The sequence below is a fragment of the Canis lupus genome, chromosome 29 (assembly GCF_048164855.1).
Source record: "Canis lupus baileyi chromosome 29, mCanLup2.hap1, whole genome shotgun sequence".
In the NCBI taxonomy this organism is placed as follows: Eukaryota; Metazoa; Chordata; class Mammalia; order Carnivora; family Canidae; genus Canis; species Canis lupus.
In genome coordinates, this window is record NC_132866.1 from 19,218,379 (window position 1) to 19,242,032 (window position 23,654).

The 23,654-nt window shown below is 46.0% G+C and overlaps 1 protein-coding gene and 1 long non-coding RNA gene across 4 annotated transcripts in view; one reads left to right on the forward strand and one right to left on the reverse strand.

Moving 5' to 3' along the window:
• The window catches only part of RBM20 (RNA binding motif protein 20), a 191,509-nt gene that overhangs the window by 109,648 nt on the left and 58,207 nt on the right, over positions 1–23,654 (reverse strand). The window lies entirely within an intron of this gene.
• LOC140620874 (uncharacterized) lies at positions 5,526–23,206 on the forward strand. 2 transcript variants are annotated; one of them, XR_012020604.1, is made up of 3 exons: positions 5,566–6,017; positions 7,145–7,859; positions 13,569–23,206. It is a non-coding gene; the product is annotated as an uncharacterized lncRNA (long non-coding RNA). The 2 variants fall into 2 exon arrangements; XR_012020603.1 differs by lacking the exon at positions 13,569–23,206 and having other exon boundaries at positions 5,526–6,017; positions 7,145–10,482.

Consider the following 23,654-nt stretch of genomic DNA (forward strand, 5'->3'; position numbering starts at 1 on the left):
AGAAAAAGAGCAAGCCTCCCTGAGGACCTTCTGTTCTAGAATCCAAATATGGGGTTTCAGTGTCAGTGATTACACACAGCCCAGAAAGCCCCTGTACCCCAAGATGAAAAAACTGGATTTGGGGAAAGAAAATAAATTTAGAGGATGATTTCAGAACCTACCGAAGAATGAACCTCCTGTGGGCACAGAGGAACGAACTGCACATGCCCTTCAAAACCTGGGTTTACCTTTGTCAGAATTTCCGGGATTCTGAAGTCAGGATTTCCGGGCAAGTGATATGCTTACATCTGATGGAGAAATGAAAGCTTCCCTCAATTATTTAAACAAATCTGAGGAGAATAGGAGAAGAGGTCCTGTCAGCAGCAGAAATAATTCTCAGAGGGGCACCTGGCTGGCTCAGTTGGTGGAACATGAGACTCTTGATCTTAGGGTTCCAAGTTAGAGCCCCACATTAAGTGTAGAGACTACTTTAAAATCAGAGTTTTTAAAAATTAAAAAAAAAAATTCTCGTAGAAGACAGTGCAAAAGAACCTGGAGAGAAACACACCTAGCAACGAAAGGAACGTCGTGGAAAGTCAACAATCACTTCTGAAACAGAAGTGGCAGGGAAGACCAGATGGAAGAATGGGGAAATGTGGAAACAACCACCATTAAATAGATAAGCCAACAAAACTGCAACATAGAAATATTTTTTTAGGGTACCTGGGTGGCTCAGTGATTGGGCGTCTACCCTTGGCCCAGGTAGTGATCCCCGGGTCCTGGGATTGAGTCCTGCATCAGGCTCCCCAGAGGAAGCCTGCTTCTCCCTCGGCCTATGTCTCTGCCTCTCTCTGTCTCTCATGAATAAATAAATAAAATCTTAAAAAAAAAAAAAAAAAGAATTTTTTTCAAGTACGTGACAGTGCACATGTGGAGTTGGATCCATCTTCATGTGAGATTAAAAGGCGTCTAATGCCAAGTATAAAGGGAGAGAATTCTGAAAGGCCAGATTTATACCTTGAATCTTACTACAATGGCACACTGTGAAAACAACAACCAAAACAAAAAAAAAAAAAAAAAAAACCCTATATTCTGCAAATTCAGTAGAAGAGAACATCCTCCTGAGTGTAAAACTCATGAGAATTCCTGCCTAAGTCCAAACTCCAAGGAATGCAATTGGGGTGCACAAAGAAAGATGGCTTTTGCCTTTGGAAGCCACTCTGTCATTAGGACTTCTATCTTCATTAGCACATTCACAGAAAAGTCTAAGGGGAACTAGCCTCCTTAACAAAACGAGGATGAAATTGTCTTCCAAGTTTAGAAGATAAAGAGCTGTTGAATACTTAAGAATCCAGATAAAAGTGGCGGCACATGCAGACAATAACAGAATTATGACTAAAGCAGATTCGAAGATTCAGTGAACAAGGGTGGACTCCTGGATTTTTCAGAAGCATACCGGGCATGGCAGAGGAAATCTGTGACCTGTGGTATAAGCATAAGACAATCCGGAGGGAACATCACTTCTCTCAGTGAAATCACAAACATTTCTACCTCCCCTCACCTACCTCATCCTTTTCTGGTTAACCAAGGAATCAAATGAGTTACTACTCCATTCTTTTTTTTGTTTTGTTTTTAAGATTTTATTTATTTTTCTTGAGAGACACGAGAGAGAGTCAGAGACACAGGCAGAGGGAGAAGCAGGCTCCCCGTGGGGAGCCTGATGCAGGACTTGATCCTGGAACCCGGGGTCACAACCTGAGCCAAAGGCAGATGCTCAACCACTGAGCCACCCAGGCACCCCAACCCCCTTCCATTCTTTCAAGGAAAGGACTAAAGCAGGGAAATAAGTAGCTTCTTTGCTTGCCTATTTTTCTGTTTGAGTTTGAGGGCAGGTATGGGGGAGGCAAGAGGGAAGGAGAAAGGAGGAAGGGACCTGGTTTGTTTTCCAAGTATAACAATCAGCTCCTGAATTTGAGAGCTGGTTTCAGAGTAACTAAAGTAATGATGACCTTTCACACCACGAAAGGGTAAAATAGAGCAGTCTCACACCTTAAATGTACCTTAGTCATCGAATGAAACACTGGAACACTTATCAGAAACAGCTCAGGACAAAGCATAGAAGTAACTCTGCTAGAGAAGAGATCTAACTGGTTTCTAACTGGAACATCTGGGGGACTGGTGATGTGCATGCTCTCAGCAGGAAGGGGGAGGGGACCTGGCCCCTCAAATAGAGTGTGGGGAGGGCCAAAGAAATGGAAAAGGATGCCTCCCTTCTATCCTCCTGTTTCCCTGTATGCTGGTTTCTCACAAATGACTTTGCCCTGCCTTTGTTGTTTCACTGGGAAGAGGAAGCAGAAACTGAGCTTGTGGTCCCAGCTCAGGACCCTGAGAAGCCTTGAAGAGGGAGCACTCCTCCCACCCGGATAAGCTTCAGAGAAGAGCTGATGTTGACATGGCCTGAGAGGTGACTGTGGGCCAGGCACTCTGCCCATTTCACAGATGAAGTTCCTAGCATCTTAAGTTACTTAAAGGTCACAGAGGTAACAGCACAGCCAGAAGGAGATCCCAACCTGTCAGAATCCAAAGTCCATGCAACACTGCCTCCCTCTTCCAGGTTCGAGAAGGAAGGCTGAGTCCAGAGCAGCATTCACTGCCGCCAGAGGACTTGCAAAAGGCCTGAGGGTGATTGGAGTTAGACACCAAGTGAAAGGGTAGAGGTGGGGAGGATTCCCAACCAGGACTAACGAGGTTAAAACAGGGGGACTCAATGTGGATGTTCTGAAATCTATGCCACAGAGGCTTTGCCTGGGCACTGCTAGGTTAATACACAATCAAGAGCAGGCAAGTCCTAGGAAACCATGTCAAATGTGTGACAAGCAACAAGCTGCTGTCTTCCATCCAGGGAGCTACTCCCCCTAGTCAGCATGCAGAGCTAAGTAAGAGCCAGCACAGACAAGCATCTGGCACTTGGAATTAGTCTTGAAAAGGAAAGGATAGGACACTAATGTTCCCCACTAGCCTGCATGGATGGGGTGCAGGTGGGTACAGCCTGAGCTGTGCACACCAGTGGCCGTAGGCAGCCAGTGCACAAGGCCAGTGTTCTCCAAAGTGAGAGTCAGCTGGGAATCAACCCTTGGAGCCTCAGAGAGATCCCACATGGCTTTTATGACTGTATAGACTGTGGCAGCATCATGCTGGGTCTATAAGATAAGATCCCAGCTTCTGCCCTCATGGGGCTCAATGCCTCACAGAAGGGATAGATATTAATTAAACTGTCAAAGAAATGAGAAACTGTGACTTGATAAATGCTTCAAAGGAAAGAATAAGATGTGTGTGTGGGGAGGGGGGGTAAGGCTCTACTGGGGTCAGGGAGGAGCCATGAAGGAGGTGCGGGCTTTCCTAGGTAAGAGAGGCTTTGGACGGGCAAAGAGGAGAGGCCCAGGTGCCAGGAGTTGAAGGTAGATAACTTTTTGGCAATTATCTAAGAAGGATTAATGACTGCCACAAACTACCTTCTCTGTATTCAAGAAATCTCATTCCGAGTTTCTCCACACCCGGCAAGATCCTTGACAAGTCATTGCTCGCACTGCAGCAGTAATAGTAACAATGAGCTAGTATTTGTATTAATATTCCACATCAGCCACCAGTATTATGAGGTTGCTCTTCACATGCTTGATCTCATGTGATCCAACATGACAGAGCAATCCTATGGGACAGGGGAGCAATGGCAGGATCTTCCCAAGATCATGCAACTTGGGTGTCACAGGGACTGGATCTGCACCTGGGTCCATCTGGTTCAAGACTGGGTACAGAACGGCATGGCTCAGGATCAGCAAAAGGAGGTGAAAAGATACCCATGACTGCTGTCTTTATCCATATGGTCAGTCCTGAGTCCTCGTGACTCGAGGAGCCTTCTACAATGACACTGCCTCCCCTGTAAAATTGGGCTGATGACATCTGCCTACCCACCTCATCAGGTGTTGTGAGGCTCAAACAAGCACACTCAAGCCTGCCAGGTTTAAAGCACTGCATGAGTAAGAGGCACTATCCTTTGGCAAAAATATGTCCCAACACTAACTTCAAACAAGGTTTCAAGACTACAGATGTAATTAAAGAGAAGGGAGAAAGAAAAAAAATCCACAAAAGAAGCCACTTTCCCCCACCTTGACCCTGGGGCATAAAAAATGAGAGCTAACAGAAATCCCCTGAAGTCTCTCACATACCAACCACCATCCTAGGTAGTCAAAAATTGACTTTATCCAAGAAAGGTGTGGCTTTTTCCTTGCCCTTGGCTCCAGAAGGTGATTTTTTAAACCCTTAGATTGTCCTGCCTGACAGGTGTCTGTTTACCTAGTGGTGTTAGGTCAGACCAGATGGTCTACCAATGTGGTTTATGGTGGGGGCTCTGGGCCACATGGCGTCAGCTAAACCTCCAAAAGAGCCAGAGACCGAGGTCAGCCAGGCAGGCACTGACTCACATGTACATGACTGAGCCCCAGGAAAAACTCTGGACACCAAGGTTCAGGGCAGCTTCCCCAGTGGGTGATACTCCATGTGTACTGTCACTTATCATTGGAGGAAAAAAGGAATGTTTTGCCTAATTCCACTGGGAGAAGATAATGAGCAGCTCCACAGGTGGAACCTTCCTAGACTCTGGCCTGCATCTCTCTTCTTTGGGCTTATTTTAATCTATATCCTTTCACTATAACTCTGATTATAACAGCTTCCAGGAAGTTCTACAAGTCTAATGAATTATCATACCTGAGTGTAGTCTCAGAAATTGCACCTGAATCTGCAACTTGCATCAGAAGTGAGGGTGATCTTGGGGACCCTTGAACTTCATAGTCCCTCTACATTGTCATTTAATCCCAAGGAAGTAAATGTTCCATTCCCACGTCACAGACAAGGAGATTGAGAAGCTTACAGAGGCCATCGCTTGCCTATGGGCCTGTACCCAGCAGGTGGGGACCCGAGGGTTAATCAGCAGGCTGCAGCATTGGTAAGACTCTCACCTGGGCACATAGTGTCCTGCCACCATCTGCCAGACCACATCTCAGGCTACCCTGGGTGTTGGAGACAGTGAATAGAGGGCCTGGCTCAATGCTGGTGCAGTGAACAGCAGTTCATGCCATGAAAGGATAAGGGGAGATCTTAGAAAGTGCTTTAGCAGGAAAAAAAGGGGGAAAAAAAAAAGTACTCTGCTGTATAGATGCTGAGTGGTACTGCAACCCTACCATTCCAGCTCTGAGTCAGGCCACCTAGGACAGAGATACCACAGCAGCCCTGAAACCTAAGCCCCAGCCCTTTCATGGTCAGAGACACACCAGCCCTCGGGAGCAGGAGCCTGGGCAGCGGTGATGCAATGCCTCCCAGGACAGGACATTCCACCAAGAGGCCGGCCAGTCGAGGGGCTACGTCAGGAGTGTGCAGAAAGAAGACTCAGGCAGGAGGGGCAGAGGGGGCAGCCAATGGCACATCTGCCCCCAGGCGGGGATGGTGTCTGTCTGCCACGACACCTCTGCCTGCCAGCACAGGGAGGGGCAGGAAGGAGGCTGCACACACAGCAGATTTTCCCCCCCTTCCCCAGCTCAGAGAGCAAGCTGTGCCTGTCAATCCTGCCTCCGCGTCTCGGGAAACCTGGCAGGGCCACTACCCTCAGCCTCTGACACACACACCACCCCAGTTATGTGCCATAAAATTCATTTTACAAGAGTGGCAGATTTAACACTGCCCCCCCCCAAACAGCTCTGTGAGCTCTGCAGCCCCCAAACTACACAGCCAAGAAGATGTCATACTTAAAACCCAGATTGCTGTGCCTTGTTTGTATACTGGGGAGGAAAATAAGTCTACTCCTTTTTTTTTTTTTTAAGATTTTTTATTTATTCATGAGAGACACAGAGAGAGAGAGGCAGAGACGTAGGCAGAGGGAGAAGCAGGTTCCATGCAGGGAGCCTGATGTGGGACTCGATCCCAGGACTCCAGGATTACGCCCTTGGCTGAAGGCAGGCGCTTAACTCCTGAGCCACCCGGACGTCCCAGTAAGTCTACTCCTGTGCCATTGTTTCCTATTTTATTTTATGCATGTATACAAGAACAGAAGAAAAATCCTGTCCATCAGATTATTTTGCTTTTGTTTTATCCTTGGGGTTCAAGAATCTAAATAATACCTCATCATAAGGGACGTTTAGCAAAGGAGAAAGGAGAAGAGTTTTTAACATAGAAATAAATAGCTGAGGAATAGTATTCTTAATAAGGTGAATTACCATCTGGGATTTCAAAAACACCCTTCAAGCCCTGAAACAGTCCTATTAACCTATAGCCCTGCAGGGGTCCATGGATGGGTTTCTGGATGCCCATAAAAACCATGAAATTGAAACTGTTTGCAAAATCATGTGCTCAAGAATAATTTTTCTTTTTCTTTTTAAATTGTATTCATTTATTCATGAGAGACACAGAGAGAGAGAGAGGCAGAGACACAGGCAGAGGGAGAAGCAGGCTCCATGCAGGGAGCCCAATGTGGGACTCGATCCCCCGGGTCTCCAGGATCACACCCTGGGCCGAAGGCAGTGCTAAACTGCTGAGCCACCCGGGCTGCCCCTCAAGAATAATTTTTCTAAGGTGAAAGTCCAAAGCTTTCATCAGCTCATTAAAGGGATCTCTGGCCCCAAAATGTTAGAGCGACTAGCACATTCTTGGTCTCATTTGCTCCCAAGACATCTCTGTGAATTAAACAGGGGAAGAAAGATCATCCTGCTCCAAGAAAGGGTGCTGACTGCCCGAGTTCACAGGGTGTGCCTGTCACTTCATTAGCAACGCTAGTAAATGCTAACCACAGCCCACCCTGCAAAAATGCCATGGTCCTCAGGTGTTCCTCCAACCCAAAGACTTAAAACTTCTTGAGTAACAGACTGAACCACATTCCCTGAACACCCAGCAGGTGCTAGGTGTGGGATCAGGGTCCGAGGGGTCATGTTCCTGGAAGGAAAGGCCTGCATGCCTATAGTAAACCAGGCGTACCCACCATAGGTGCTTGATAAATGCTTTTCGGTGATAATGGTGATCCTGTCTTCCTTGCCTGCTGGGAGGATTATTCTCACTCCTCAGATGATTCACACGCAGCAAAAATATCTGTGTTGGCTACAAAGAAAGAATGTATCCTCTCTAGGTCTCCCAGTGCCAGACCACCAGCAGGGCAACAATATGACCCAGAATACAGATGGCTACAGGGACGTTACAAGGCATTTCATGGCAGCTATTCGGGAAGAACGCTGGACAGTCTGAATAACCGACCCCCTCTCTCCACTTGCAACTCTAAGCGAGTCAATGATCCCATGACTCAGTGATCTTTCCTCTGCTCCTGAAACAGAACTGGGGAAATCCTGATTAAGCTCTCTTGCAGAGCTGCCAGTAAAAAAGATGAAGCCTCGGGAGACACCTGTGAGCATCGAGGTTGCTCATGCAAGAATGGGGAAGCACTGCTGATGGGATGTACCCACTGGGGTATGAAAACCTTCTGGAATGAGACAGTGGTGATGGGTGTATAACTCTGTGAATATACAAAAAAAAAAAATCACTGAATGGCACACATTAAAAGGGCGAATCTCGTGAGATGCGACTTAAATCTCTCAACAGATCTGCTCTCGACCACAGTGTACCCATCTCCTAGCTCACAGGGTTGCTGGGAAGATTATGCCAGTCTGCAGTGAGCAGTCCCTACACCCCAGCCCTAGGGCTCCAGGAATCAACACCTAAATTACTCTGTGCTCCAGGGTTCCTGGGGAAGCAGAGGGCAGGATACAAATGGACAACAGTGACGGATTTCCAGGCAGGATCTGAGGCTCGAGATGGTGGAGGAAAAAAAAGACTCTGTACCTTTATAGGTAATGTTTTAATATTTTAAAGTAGAATGTATTCCTATGTTGTATAATTAAAATTGAATTTTGGAGGGCACCTGGCCGGCTCAGTGGGTGCAGCATGTGACTCTTGGTCTCAGGGTTGTGAGGTCAAGCCCCACACTGGGCATATAGCTGACTTTTAAAAAAATAATTTTTAAGATGCCTATGGTTATGCTTGAAATAAATCTTTCTATTGATCATTTCAAGTCGTCTGGCCTAACAACCATATTTGAACACTGAGAGTAACTAAAGGCTAGGAAGTTCTATAGAGGGAATGGTGTCATCAAAAGTCTTTTTTTAAAGACTTTTATTTTTATTTATTCATGAGAGACACAGAGAGAGAGGCAGAGACATAAGCAGGGGGAGAAGCAGGCTCCCTGTGGGATCCTGATGCAGGGATCCATCCAGGACCCCAGGATCACGACCTGAGCCGAAGGCAGACACTCAGCCACTGAGCCACCCAGGTGCCCCAAGACACAGTCATTTCTAATACAATTAGCTTCATGGCTCCAAATTACAAAATACAGCCCCTACTCTTCCTCCCCAAAATTAACCAAAGGTAGAGAAAAGGCAGCAATCAGAGCTGGGGGGGGGGCGGGAGCAGGTGCCCAGTGCAGGGACAGAGGCAAAGCTTGACCCCCCATGTTCCTCATTCCAACACCCGAGGTCTCAGAGATGCATCCACCACCCCTCCCCAGGCTGCTCTGGGTGCTGTGCTCTTAGTGCTTGAGCTGTAAGTGAAGTGGGGAGGACAGCTCTGTAATAAATCCCCTTAAACTGCTCATCACACCTATTTTTAGGCTTCATTTTATAGCTTGGTGAAATGAGAAGGTGCGGGAGATCCAACTACACCACTACATTAAGATGTTTCCTGAGAACTAGGGAGATGCTTTCACAAGCAAAACCAGAGTCGGAAGCCACAGGTTGTTTTTGAAGATGACACCAATTAGGGAAGCCGCCGAAGTGCCGGTTGATCTGCCCTCTGGTCATGTGAAAGGCAGGGTCTGTGCCCAGTGATTTACTGTGGGGATGACATTGCCTGGAGGGACCCAAACACACAGCAAACACTGACCTCTCCTGTCCTGGGAGAGCCTGCAGGAGACCTCGGGGAAACGGCGCCAGGCTGCCCACCCTGAGCTGATGAGAGAAGGTAGCCAGGGTTCCCCTGGCAGACCCGGGCCTCTGTAGAAACAGTCCAGGTTCCACGTTCCCACGTTCCCACGTTCCCACAACTACCAGGTGAGGGACTCAGGCCCATGGGCCATCATGCGAGGTGCCGGAGATTCGGTCAGCAGGAAACCAGTTTCTCTTCTGGCAGAAACTGCATTCCAGCAGGAAGCCTAAACCCACTAGACAAACATACCATGTGCCAGGCAACAATGAGGACAAGAGAACAACTGGACAAGGAATGAGGGGCCGAGAGGGATGGGGGCTGCCGCTTGGGCCACGGGCAGGGAAGGAAAACAGGGGTGTGGATGCTGCAGACATCTGGAAGGGGAGGCTCCAGGCAGCAGGAGCAAAGGCCCTGGGACACCTGAGGAGGGCAAGATAGCCAGAGGGGAGAGTGTCGGGGAGAGAAGAGGAAAGGAGAGGACATGATGGAGAGGGCCAGGGAGGGCTGCATGGGCCACACCTCTGGAGTCTATTCTCAGTAACACGGGGAGGGTCTGGAAGTTTCTGAGCACAGGAGGGAAGCAAATGGACTTGAGTTTTCAAAGGTCACTTGGCTGCTGGGGGAGAATAGACTAGAGGAGCTACGGATGGAAGGACACCCCAGTGTCTGGGTGAGAGGCCAGGGGCCTAACTCCGGTGGCAGCAGACAAGGTGGTGGGGGTGGTAGATTCCGCAGACATTTTCAGGTAAAGCTGAAAGGATCTTCTAATGGATGGAGGTAGGGAGAGAAGAAGAGGAGAGGCCAGGATGCCTTTAAAGCTTCGGGTCTGAGGACACATTCGGGTCCCAAGGCTGTGCAGCCAACTGTGGCCCAAGATCGTGGGTCTGAGAAATGTTCTGCTTTCCCAGGAAAGCAGCGCTGCAGTGAGGTCCTGAGCACATCCTGGGGGCAGGCAGTCACCCGCCAGGGGCAGGTGAATACAGGGTTCCCAGACATTGTGCCCAAATTCCTCAGGGGCTAAGGAACAGCCCCGAAGGCTGGTCGGTATCATGACTGGCAAGGTGGGAGGGAGGGAGGAAGGATCGCTGTACACAGGATCTCATTAAAACCTCAGGAGAGAAAAAAAAAAAAAAAACCTCAGGAGATACAGATTATCTTCATTGACAGATGAAGAAACCACCATAAAGATGACTCTGCTGGATGAAATATCTAATGTTTAGGGGCATCTGGATGGCTCAGTGGTCGAGTGCCTTCAGCTCAGGGTGTGATCCCGGGATCCCAGGACCGAGTTCCGCATCAGGATTCCTGCAGGGAGCCTGCTTCTCCCTCTGCCTGTGTCTCTGCCTCTCTCCCTCTTGCTCTCTCTCTCTCTCTCTCTCTATCTTTCATGAATAAATAAATAAAATCTTTAATAAAAAAAATCACAGGGTTGAGATCTATAACAGGCAAAGAATTTACTCAAATCAATAAAAAACAACCAAAAAAAAAAAAAAACCACCCCACATTGTTAAAAAAGAAAAAACTGTATATCAACTAACACAAAGGAGAAATCCAAAACCCCCATGATAGGTTGCTCAGCTCACCAGCTCCCAGAAAGGCTCACAAAAGAGGACCTCACATTTTCAAGAAAAGCACTTACATTTGGTACTGGGGAGGGTGGGACAGGTGGGACTGTAAGCCAGTAGGTCTTTTTAGAACATGATTTGGGCATAATCTATCACAATGTTTCATGTGTATGTCCTGTGACTCAGATATTCTAGAAGGCTACACCTACAGATATATTTCCATACATATACAAGAAAACAGGGGGATCCCTGGGTGGCTCAGCGGTTTAGCACGTGCCTTTGGCCCAGGGCATGATCCTGGAGTCCCAGGATCGAGTCCCAAGTCGGGCTCTCTGCATGGAGCCTGCTTCTCCCTCTGCCTGTGTCTCTGTCTCTCTCTTTGTCTCTCTCTCTCTCTGTGTCTCTCATTAATAATAAATAAATAAAATCTTAAAAAAAAAGAAAAAGAAAACACACCCAAACTTATTCACTACAGCACTGTTTTAACAGAGGGGGAAAATCATGGCAATAACAACTAAATATCCATCAACAGATTACTGAAATTTTTCATGCTATCAAGTACTATGGCATCTTTAATAGGAATGCAGAACTGTATGCACCAGTACCAAAGATCTCAAAAGACACAATAAAGTTATAGAACAATAGATGTAATATGTTACTCTATAGAAAGTTATAAAACAATAGGTGTAATATGTTACTCTGTTAAAAAATAAGGCACAAATTGGGGTGCCTGGGTGGCTCAGTCAGACGACCAACCCTTGATCTCAGCTCTCATGTCTTGATCTCAGGGTTGTGAGTTCAAGCCCCAAACCAGTCTCCACACCGGGTGGAGCCTACTTTAAAAAAAAATAAAGAGGGCAGCCCGGGTGGCTCAGCGGTTGAGCACCTGCTTTCGGCCCAGGGCGTGACCCTGGAGACCTGGGTTCGAGTCCCACGTCGGGCTCCCTGCAGGGAGCCTGCTTCTCCCTCTGCCTGTGTCTCTGCCCCTCTCTCTGTGTCTCTCATGAATAAATAAATAAAATATTTTAAAAATAAAGAATTAAAAATAAAGCACAAATTATATGCATGTGCATACATATATATGGATGTAAATGCAAAGAAAAAGGCCTGCAAACTTTTAATTGCATGTGACAGACAACACAAAGGAACTGAAACAAAAAGAGGAGACAATGGCTCCTATACTTGGGAAGCTGGGGGGTGGGGCGGGGGGGCACTGACTCCAGCTGCTCCCAGCAGGCACTAAGATAACATGGTCAGGATTCTATGCCTTGCTCCACCCCTCACTCTACTTGTCTCAGTTTCTTCTCATTCCCAAAGGATACCAGCACATGGCCCACAAGAGGGCTGCCTGAAACCCCAGGCACACATCTTCTCTGCAGAGCAGCCCTACTGCAAAAGGAACCACTTCTCTCCATTTATTCATCCCAGGGGGACTACTGATTGGAGTTACTTGCCAGGGGGTGCTTCTCCCTCACCCAGTGAGTGGGACCGGCGCAGTGGAGTCTGCTGGGTCACCTGCCCACTCTGGTGAGTGAGGAAGACTCCCTCCCAGAGTCTATGATTGATTGACAGCCCCACTAGGCTCACATGGATTGGGTGAGGAGTGACCCCAAGAAAGGAACCAAACCCGAACCAGAGGAAAGGGAGTGGGAAACCATGGCAGGCAGAGCAAGCAAACAGACAACACAATCCACAACAGACCAGAAATCAACAAAATCTGAAATCGCTGCAGGTAGTCAATGGCAGAGGTGGAATTCAAATCAGGTGTGAGAAACTGCAAAGTCATTGTTCTCTCCGCTCCACCTAAGTGCCACTCTTGGCAGCCAGGGGACACCAATTGCAGTAAGCCGTGTGCCTGTGAAGGGCATGTTTCAGGCCTGTCATCCAAGAACTCCAGTAAGCCCATCACATTCCTTAAAGTTCCCTCCAGATTATCATCCTTAGGACAGATAGAATTTGCTGGACAGAGAGAGAAGGGCAAGAGAAGACAGATGACTATTTATGAAATATGAAGGTCGAAAATGAGACAGGTCCCAACCGTACTTGGAAAGAACAGGAGAGTGTGAAGATGTAAAAAAAAAAAAAGAAGAAGAAGTAGACAATGAGTACAAAGACTCCCTGCAAACAATCTTCACCAATGTCATCATTTTTAAACATCTTGTTTTGCATTGTGGAAGGAGCTTATAAAAAGAATGGAGCAGGCATCCCATGGCTCTGTCCTCAGGAGACTGCAATTAAAGATGGACACACGGATGGCTGTCACGGGATACACAGACAAGATAAATGTGACACTGATACAGCCAACCAACTTTCCTTTATGCAGACACATAAGGAAGACAGCTCTGTCAACAGATGTTTAAAAATATAATTACTGGAAGGATAACAGGCACAGTCGTAAATTCAAATTTTCCATAGTGTTTAATCCTTTTATGCCACACGCCACCTACCTATGCAACAATTTTTTGCTTACTCAAATACCCGCTGCCTTCTGACACCCTGCCCACTCTTGTTTTCTCATTCTATAGGAGGACATAACCTACATCTCAAATTCCTGAATCAACCAGATTACCCCAATCCCAAACCACATGCTTCCAATGGTAGTTAAGTGTTTAAAGGTATACAATGCATTTCTTAATTATGTTGGCTGCAGGGCAGCCTGGGTGGCTCAGCGGTTTAGCGCCGCCTTCAGCCCAGGGCGTGACCCTGGAGACCTGGGATCGAGTCCCACGTCAGCTCTGTGCTTGGAGCCTGTTTCTCTCTCTGCCTCTCTGTGTGTCTCTCATGAATAAATAAATAAAATCTTTTAAAAAAATGTTGGCTGCAGTATAATTGTCTTCACCCAAGCTCACAGGTTAAGAGAAGCCAGGCACTCCAGTGCTCAGGCATGGGGTGGTAGCAAGGTCATAGCTCTTGTTCCACAGAAGGAAATGAGGTCCAACCCCGCTTCGGATTGAGGGATTGGGGCCTGCTTAGAGAGCTGTCTCCGTCCCTAACTACTCACCTCTCCATTACCAGGAAAGGAAGAGGACAGGCCAGCACCTTCACACAGATCGTGCCTCAATGACTTCTGACTCGTCTTTTCCAGGATGGACAATTAACTATATAGACTTCATTCTTCATCACTGACACCCCTTTCTACAAATGAAGATGAGACTTCCCAAGACAACTTTGCTCCAAGCCAATAAAAGAACCGAGAACAGGGCAGCCCGGGTGACTCAGCGGTTTAGCACCGCCTGCAGCCCAGGGCGTGATCCTGGGGACCAGGAATCAAGTCCCACGTCAGGCTCCCTGCATGGAGCCTGCTTCTCCCTCAGCCTGTGTCTCTGCCTCTCTGTCTCTGTCTCTGTCTCTGTGTGTGTGCCTCTCTCTCTCATAAATAGAAAAATAAATCTTAAAAGAACCAAGAACAAAATTAAAAGCTGTGTAAACACTTCCAGCATTTTCCCTTCCCCGGTTTTCTTCTGGCACACAGGAGGATTGTGCTCCCCAGCCCTCTTGATCAGGTGTGAGGGGCACGTGATTCATTCTCACCAATGGGTTATCAGTAACAGTGATGCCACCTCCAGGCCGTAGCACTTTCTGAGTGAGACCCTGCAGTGAGTGCCCTGCTGTCCTGTCTCAGTGGCCAAAAAGGTCACATGTTTAAGTTAGTGCAGTGCTGAGGTGAGGGAGTCTCTGTCATCTTGAGGGACTGTAGAGAGCAGCCCCTACAATGTTTGCCACATCAATCTACGTAGGACATGGGAATGAGCGAGAAATATATTTTTATTATACTGAGACTCTGGGATTTGGCTATAAGTCTACTGTGACTTAATAAAAAAGCTTTTAGTCGGGACGCCTGGGTGACTCAGTGGTTGAGCATCTGCCTTTGGCTCAGGACATGGTCCTAGGGTCTGGGATCGAGTCCCACATTGGGCTCCTTGCAGGGAGCCTGCTTCTCCCTCTGCCTATGTCTCTGCCTCTGTGTGTGTGTGTGTGTGTGTGTGTGTCTCGTGAATTAATAAATAAAATCTTTAAAAAGAAAGCTTTTAGTCTAGTGAAAGGTGAAGATATGTATACAAATTAAGTAAAATACAACAAAGGAAGATTGCGTTGGCCTAGCCCACCAAAGGTACTCAACCAATGTCTGGTGAAGGAGTGAATAAATGGATGGCATAACCATGGGAGACACAGATAGGAGTCTAAGAGTAGGAAACATTCACTTCCATTTGGGAGTTAATCAGGAAAGGGTGATGGAGCAGAAGAAATGTAAATATTAACAACATACATGTTGGAAAAAAATAATCTGCTGGATTATTGATGTTTTTCAAGTTCATTTGGGAAAGTCCCTACAAGGGCAATCCTTCTTCTAAGAGCCATTCCCTCAGCAACCTGAAGACCAGGCAATGATTCAAGCCAGCTGGAGCCCCCACCCTGAGCTGCTGGGTCTCCAACCAGATCACTTAATGTTTTCCATTAGGTGGGAAGATGGACCATGTTGCCCCTCCTTAAGACTTCCACAGGGCTGGGGACCACTGGGAGGGATTCCTCAGGCTGGCTCTCTCTCTGCTGCTCCCACTACAGGCTTCCACTAGCCACAGGCCTCCCACAGCTCCTAGTGGTTGCTCCTGCTCTCTGAGGGCAGACGCTCCTTCTGACAGTGGCCAGCAGCTGCTCTCACTAGCAGTCTGCTCAACAGTCCTAGTGGCAAAAGTTGCTGCTCTCAAGGAATGTGATTTTCAGAGGTGCCTCGGGTTGGCAGCTCTTGGGGTCCTCAGTGTCTTGCCCCTCCAGCAGTTCCTAGGAGCCTGGATGGCCAGGTGACTAGCCGAGCACGTGTCCAAGCACCATGAAGCACCACTTCAGAGGGGACAGTGGTACGGCAGCCTTCTTTGTTGCAGCAATGGTACCAGGGACACATGCCAAGAGCTCCTCCTTTACAAAACCTCTCCTTGCTGCCCACCAAGGACTGCAGATATGGTTACACTTCTAGCTGCCTAGCACAGGCAAGACCCAGGGTCATGAGCCTCTCGAATCAGGGAACACTCTATCTCCCTTAAGAGGGTCCCTACTATTCCTCAATCCCAAGTGTGCTGAGGCTCAAGTGTCTGTCTACTCAGTGCATTTGGCAGAAGTCCCAACTCTCCTTTGGCATCCCATCTTCAGGATCAGGAACATTTCTGTGACTCTGACCCCAAGCCCCGATCTACTTAACCCCCAGTAGATGGGTAAGCGTCATCCTAATAATATTCCTGGGTTATGACCCTGTAGGGCATGCATCTTCTAGGAATTAACATATCTAAATATCATCAGTCTTCACAAAGGAGTATTTCATACTGTTCCCTACAAGCTTAACAAAGCAGCCCTTAGTGCATTGGAAAATACATTGGCACAGGAATAAGGAGCCCTAGAATCTGCTTCCAGATTGCCACTCAGTAGCTGGGAAATCTGAAAAATAACCACCTCCCTAAGCCTCAGTTTCTTCACCTGGAAACTGGTGTTAGATCTGCTCTACCTACCTCAGGGAATGGTTGTGGGACTGACATTAAATTAATGGAGTTGAAAGCTCTTTTAAAACATTATAACAAGGCATCTGGGTGGCTCAGTTGGTTAAGTGCCTGCCTTTGCTTGGCTCCAGTCATGATCCCAGAGTCCTGGGATCAAGTCCTGCCTTTGGCTCCCTGCTCAGCAGGGAGTCTGCTTTTCTCCCTCTGCCCCTCTCCCCTGCTCATGCTTGTGGGTGGACTCTCTCTCTCTGGAATAAATCAATAAAATATTTTTTAAAAAATAATAAAAAACCAAAACACTATACAGATGCTGAGTACTTAGTTCATTTATTCTTTAATTTGCAAGAAATGCATATACATCATTAACAAAAAATTTCTTGGACAGCCTCGGTGGCTCAGTGGTTTAGCGCCGCCTTCAGTTCAGGGCCTGATCCTGGAGACCCGGGATTGAGTCCCACGTCAGGCTCCCTCCATGGAGCCTGCTTCTCCCTCTGCCTGTGTCTCTGCCTCTCTCTCTCTCTCTCTCTCTCTCTCTGTCTCTCATGAATAAATAAAATTTTTTAAAAATAATTAAAAAATTCTTATCAATGCCATAAATGCCCAGATTGCAGTACCAATGACAATAACTACCCTGTCCCTTTACGTGCTTATGACCCATAGCAGGGCTGTAGCCCAGGCCTGGGACCCAAGCACCCAGACTCCTTGATCTCTGCATCTGCCCTGTTCTTTGAGCTTTTGTGTCAACTGCTTCTCTTTTGGGATTCTCACACTGAGTGTCCTGAAAAGAAGAATGGAAGCAGTGAGCAGAACGAAGGAATATTACAGGAGTTGTTAGCCTGGGGGTGCTGAGGCACGAGAGAGGAAGGAAGAGACACTCAAAAAACAGAAGCCAAAGTGAAGATAACCTAAAATGACTGACATTATAAGCTACCCCATAGACACCAAATAGGTGTACTGCAGAATTACAGAAAAAAATACTGTTTCAGTATTATTTGAGTCTAGGTGATCAAGTATACACCTGTGACACAACAGAAGAGTAATTATCGGGGTCTCTAAAACCATTTTCATTAGGCTTAATCAATAACAATTGAAAAACCCTAGAAAGTCTTCTCATGCCATGCTTGGACTATTACAGTAGCACAATTACCTACTTCAATTATAACTATGACAACCATGATGGAAAATGCTACTATTACTACACAAACACACACACACACACACACACACACACACACACATCTTCATCTGTGGTCTTTGGGATCAAGGAGACTGACAAGAGCATCTGTCCTAAGACAGTCCTCTAACGTAACCTTGGGAAATCTGGATGCCGCCTTCCAGCAATGTCATTTCATGACAACTTTTCTATGTGAAAGATTCCTTGTTCCCCAAGCAACAGCAGCCCCAGAAGACTGTAGCCCCAGTGTCACCAGCCCTCCTCGTCATTCGAAGGTCAGGGGCTCATGTGGGAGCAGGGTGGCAGTCCTACCCCCAGTTCTCCTCCCATGTGGGAAGCCCAGAGCAGGAAGCACTTCCTAACCAAGCAGATGTCTAACTAGGAAACTTGCCACTGGGATACCCAGTATTCACAAGAGACTTTGGGAAAGGAAGCCCTACCGCTTCTCCCCAAAGAGGGAGTGTGAGAGTGGCACCAGCCTCTCTTCAAGAAAATGTGAACTTCTCTCTCCTTCCTCAGCCTCTCCCTGCTAAGGAGGGCCAGGCTGGGGCTCAGGCCTTGGCTGGGAGGCTGAGAACTAAGGGTAGAAAGTGTGTCTTTCAGAAAACCCGACGGGGCAGACCCCCAACTCAGATGTTCTCTAAACTCAAAAGCGGAGGCACAACGGGGTCAAGATAGTGCTGACCTGTGGGGCTGTTATGAGGATCAAAGGAGTGAACATGTGGGAACTGCTTGCACCAGTGCCGGGCACACAGTGTGTGCTACAGAAGTGTGTGCGTTACTGTCATCGTTTACACTCCTGCCTGAATTTCCAGATTGTCTGGGCATATCCTGCTCAGCACAACCACCAACCTCCCCTGCTAAAAACCACCTCAAATACAGAGCAAAATGTTCAATATGCTCATAGCCCAACTACTGGTGTCTGTGTTCGCTCATCAGCACAAACGTGAGAGCCAAGAGATCTCAGACATCAGGGGTGAAACAGTATGGAAAGAGACTGATCAACTTGTGTGGTTGTCAAACTTCCGGCTTCTCACTTCATATGAAATACAAGGTAGGAGAATAAAATATAATGCTGCTGTGATCCAAGCAGGTCCAGGAGATGTGGGACAGGGATGCTCACCCTATCCTGCCCCCTTTGAGGCAGCCCCTGGGCCTCCAGTGAAAAAACAAACTGGCTGAGGGGCACCTGCTGGTTCAGTCAGAAGAGCATGTGACTCTTTTTTTTTCTTTTTTTTTTTATTTTTATTCATGATAGGCACACAGTGAGAGAGAGAGAGGCAGAGACACAGGCAGAGGGAGAAGCAGGCTCCATGCACCGGGAGCCTGATGTGGGATTCGATCCCGGATCTCCAGGATCGCGCCCTGGGCCAAAGGCAGGCGCCAAACCGCTGCGCCACCCAGGGATCCCAGAAGAGCATGTGACTCTTGATCTCAGGGTCATGAGTTTGAGCCCCATGCTGGGTGCAGAGATTACTTAAATAATCTTTATAAACAAATAAAGGAGCACCTGGGTGGCTCAGGTGGTTGAGCGCCTGCCTTCCACTGAGGTCCTGATCTCCGGGTCCTGGGATCCAGCCCTGCCTTGGGCTCCTTGCTCAGTAAGGAGTCTGCTTGTCCCTCTCTCTCCCTCTGCCTGTCCCTCCACCCCCGCTTGTGCTCTCTTACTCTCTCTCTCTAATAAAATAATAAATAAATAAATAAATAAATAAATCAGATATCACATTCTCTGAAACTCAGATGGTTTTGACTTTGCTCTACTTTGAGCCTTATAAGTTTTGAAATTATAACTGATATTTAAAATTATGTTTAAGACTTGTCAGGGCCTTCACTCAAAGTATTTCTGCCTATAAACAGCACGGACAGAAAACTAAGTGATGACCCCCGGCCATCAGGGCTGAGGGGCTGGGCAGAGCTGACTGGAGTGGAGCTCATCCCACACTGGCCTGGTGTCTGCACCAGGGCTCGCAGCACGCCCGCAGCATTGCCGTCTTGGAGGCAGGCATCCAGCAAAAGAATGCCAGGGTCACCCATGGGTTCTTTTACTCTTGACCCCAGCATTTAAATCCTGGCTGTCTCACAAGCAGCAGGAGGGCTTTAGTGGTGCCATGGTGGACAGGGGGTGAGAGAGATGTCAACAAGGGTTTACAGGCTGAAGCTGTTTATCTCACACTGAACCTGACCCCTCATTAGAAGAAGGACAGCTCTGCCCTGGTTCAAAGGCGAGCTGCAGCTTTGGCGCAAAGGGCGCATTCTGACCTGCTACTGAAGAGTTGAGAAGAGCTTTTAAAACAAGAAAAACAAAGAAACACAACAATTGATAGCCAAGGACTTAAAATGAAATAAGATTCCATCAGTGCCTCGTGTAAAATTGGATGCCAAATCCAGATTATCCCCAAGTTTACAAACACCCACTGAACATTTCTGCCACGAATAGTGCTGCTCACTCTTGGCCACTCTTGCTCTTGAGTCATTATCTTGAACTGTACTAACGTTTCTGTGACTCCCCTGCAAGAATGGGAACCCCAGAGCCCCAACTTCACAAGGTTGCCTACCAGAATCAAAAGGAGTGGCTTCTCTTTTTAAAGCTACACATTAAAAGGGTTGGGTTTTTTCACCTATATTGTTCCTTTTTTTTTCTGCCAAATTACAAAAATTATTTCTCCTTGTTATAGACACCTGGAGTCAGAGCTATAAAATTTTTTCAGAGCTATAAAATTGAAAATGTGAAACATTTTCTGAAATCGCAGCCTCTGACAGCAGCCTCTATTAATAATTTGATTAACAAGAGTTTCATTTCACTTATTACCCAGTAAAAAAAAAAAAAAAAAAAAGAATCTACATACTTGAATAGATACGAGCAAAGAAAGGAGATTTTTGTTTTATATCATATGCTTCAAAATGAAAATGTTAAAAAAAATACCACTTTATCCAATAACTAAAACTGTGAAAAATGTTGAAAAGCATGTATCTAAATAAAAAGGTCATGAGGCTGGTTCTCCCAAATTCATGTAACAGAAAATAATTTTTTTAGAAAGCTGATAAATGTCTAGCTAGGATTAAGCTGGAAATGCAAAAGCCCAAAGCTAATTTGAACTGAAATCCCAGGTAACCAATACATAGAACCAGCTACATAATTTATGAAGTCCAGTGGGAAATGGAAATTTGGAGTTCCTTGTTCAGAAATGATGAAGAATTTCAAAATGGCAGCAACAGAGAATTAAACCAAGCACAGGCCGTTCTAAGCAAGGAACCTTGTGCAAACCCCACAGGTCAGGCGCCAGTGAAGCCTGCCCTGTTCACACCCATTGATTTAGCCATATGACCACCAAGTGTTTATACTGTATTTTTAAGGCTTCAGATCTATCATGTTTGTCTTTAAGATCATTTATGGTGTTTTCTAAAAAAGGTTCAGCTTCCTCTAAGGAATGAATTGGCAAGATGAGAATAAGGCTAGGAAGAATGTTTTTAAAAAGTTTATTTTTAGCTCGATCTTCATTAAATTATATGTTTTCTGATGCATTTTCCAGTTGAAATGCATTGGCTATGCAGCTAATATTGTAGAAATACAAAACACTCTGGAACATCAGGTTAGCCAAAATAAAATCTTAAGCTCCATTTCACATCCAAAAATCTACATTTGAGATTATTTACAACATGAGATAGTTTTCTAGGATAAATTTTGGAATACGCTTTCAATTTTTTTCAATAACAAAATATGTGCCTCCTGCCGTATACTCTAATAAGCCGTCACTAAATAGACTTCCCACAAAAGTAAAGGAAAAGAAAACCTTATCACTTGGCGGATTAAACTGTATAAAATTAAGAATTCTCTTTAGCCCCTTTAAAGTGCAAAAAGTTCGTTTTATGACAAAAATTTGTTACATAAAGTAGTCATCCTAGCGCCTCCCTGGGTCATTTGAACATATTTCCATGTTTAACTTGAGATGGGTCATGCTTAAGAATAGCTTGATCTTTAATACATGATAGGAATACCACGAATTCTTTCTAAACTGCTATAAAAGGCTCGGGAAAGCCAACAAAAGGCCTGGACCACATTCCTTGGCAATTATCAGTAGGAGCAGGAGGCAGAGAGACAGGGGAAAAGTGGTCTGTAAAAGGCGTTGACTGCGACAACGAAGCCTCTTCGATTAGGAGAAACAGCTGCACAACCTCTCCTCTCTCAGGCAAGGGAGAATCACTTTTGTTCTGAGATTCACCCTCTAACAGACCAACTGAACACACTGTTCTGAAATTCCCCACCCTTGAGCCCAGGAGAGACCAGAATAGCTCTCCATACCCAAGCCTGAATTCTGACCCCGGGGGAGTTCAAGCTTCCCCTGGGGGTTCAACATTGTCACCCAACGAATACTGCTATGTTCTGGAGCCTCCCCCCAGGGCCTCTGCACATTATATTATTAACCCACACAAAATCTTACCATTTAGCAGATGAGCAAGTGGATCACAACCGGGAAGGTGACTTGCTCAAAGTTACAGGGCTACAAACAGGAGGCTGGGATTCAAATTCTAGTCAACTGACTTCTCAAACCCCTGCTTTTTCATTAGTGTTGAAACCCAATGTGAGGCTTCCCCAGTGCAGCAATTAACGCGGGGCTTTGTCTCCAGAATTTTGAACAGTAACAACACCACTGAAAGTCATCCTGTCATCACCAAGCATCAGCAATTCTAAACAATATCAGCGAGAAGCTATTCCTCCTGGAAAACCTGTATTTTGTTAGAGTGAGTTCTAAACAGTCCTGCAGTTACTGTTCAATTTGAATATTACATATGTAAATGCCAAATTAGCATATATGTAAGGTTTACCCTTTGCTAAACAATGTATTTACAGGAAAAGTAATTTGAAGAACTCCTAGCTTTGCAGTTGGCCCAAACCCCTGCAAATCCAAACACCAATTGATTTCAGAAATAAATTAATAATAGGTCAGAATCTTCTGAGTCCACTTTAGACACAGTTCCTGCCTCTAATCCTGCAGCGCTATATATTCCTATGCTGACATAGATTTACAATACGCAGTAATTGCACAATAATTATAAAAGCAAAGAAAGAAAACTTGAGTTACTTCAATTCTGTCCTTCTGTGACCACTTGGAGCTTTTATTTGCATTTAAAATTTAACACAGCAAAGTGCAAGATGTACTCATTTTGCTTTGCAAGAGCACATTTTAATTCAGATGTGAAATATTGTATTAAATTTGGCTAGGATCTTTAAAACATAAATGTATTTTCTAATCCTTCATTTGTTTACAAACTAAAAAAAATCAAGAAAATAGTGATTGCTGTTTATGTGATTTTTACGAAAATAATTTTATTGCTCAGAGAACAGGAATGTGAAAAATTATCTGTCCAGGTGTCCAGCATGCTGGGTGAGCATTCCCTGCACCCCATCACACTGAGCCCACTCCACAGGCAGAACCAGCATCCTGCTAGAATCTGGGGAAAACAGTGTGACCTGGCCAGGAGTCCAGCTCTAAGTCCACAGTGGTAAACCGTTAGATCCAATTGATTCTCCAGTAATACCATGCTTCCGTTCTCTTCCAGTAAAAATGCTCTTATAAACAAATTTATGATTCTACAACAATCCTTACCTTTGACCCAAACACACATTCTATGCAAAACTGATGCATTTCTTCAAATCCAAATATTTCCAAATCTTTCTCAAATCAAGGACCATCTAATTTCTAATCTCAGACATGGCGGCACCAACACTGACCACTCTTTCCCAAACCTTCATTCTCTCCCCACCCTTCACTTCCCACCAAGACGTCCACTGGGTTTTTTCAAGCCCTTGATAATCTGACAGCACACAATCTACATCAGCTATTATTTGCAACTACCTAATTCCCAGACGCGAAGTGGAACATTTCTTGAAGATAAGAACCACCACCACACCATTTTCTTTTTTTTTTTAAGATTTTGTTTATTTATTCATGAAAGAGATAGAGAGAGAGGCAGAGACACAGGCAGAGGGAGAAGCAGACTCCATGCAGGGAGCCCAACATGGGACTCGATCCCGGGACTCCAGGATCATACCCTGGGCTGAAGGCAGGCGCTAAACCTCTGAGCCACCCAGGGATTCCCACCACACCATTTTCAATCTCCTTCCTTCATCATCCTTTACACAGTCTTGGACCCATGGTAAAAACCAGTGGCTCATTTTAATTTACGTAACAGGTACTACACAACACTTACTGTAAGTCAAAGAACTGAACATAAACTTATTGTTGGGAGGCACAAATTTAAATAACAAAGTGTTATACCTATTACAGTAGTAAACCTAAACATGCAATTTCCATTCAATCCAATGACTGCCCTCTTGAGCATTCATCTCAAAGTGATGAAAATGTATGTTCATACAAAAACCTATACATAAATGTTCATAGCAGCTTTATTTGTACTAGCCAAAAATAGGTGAATGGTTCA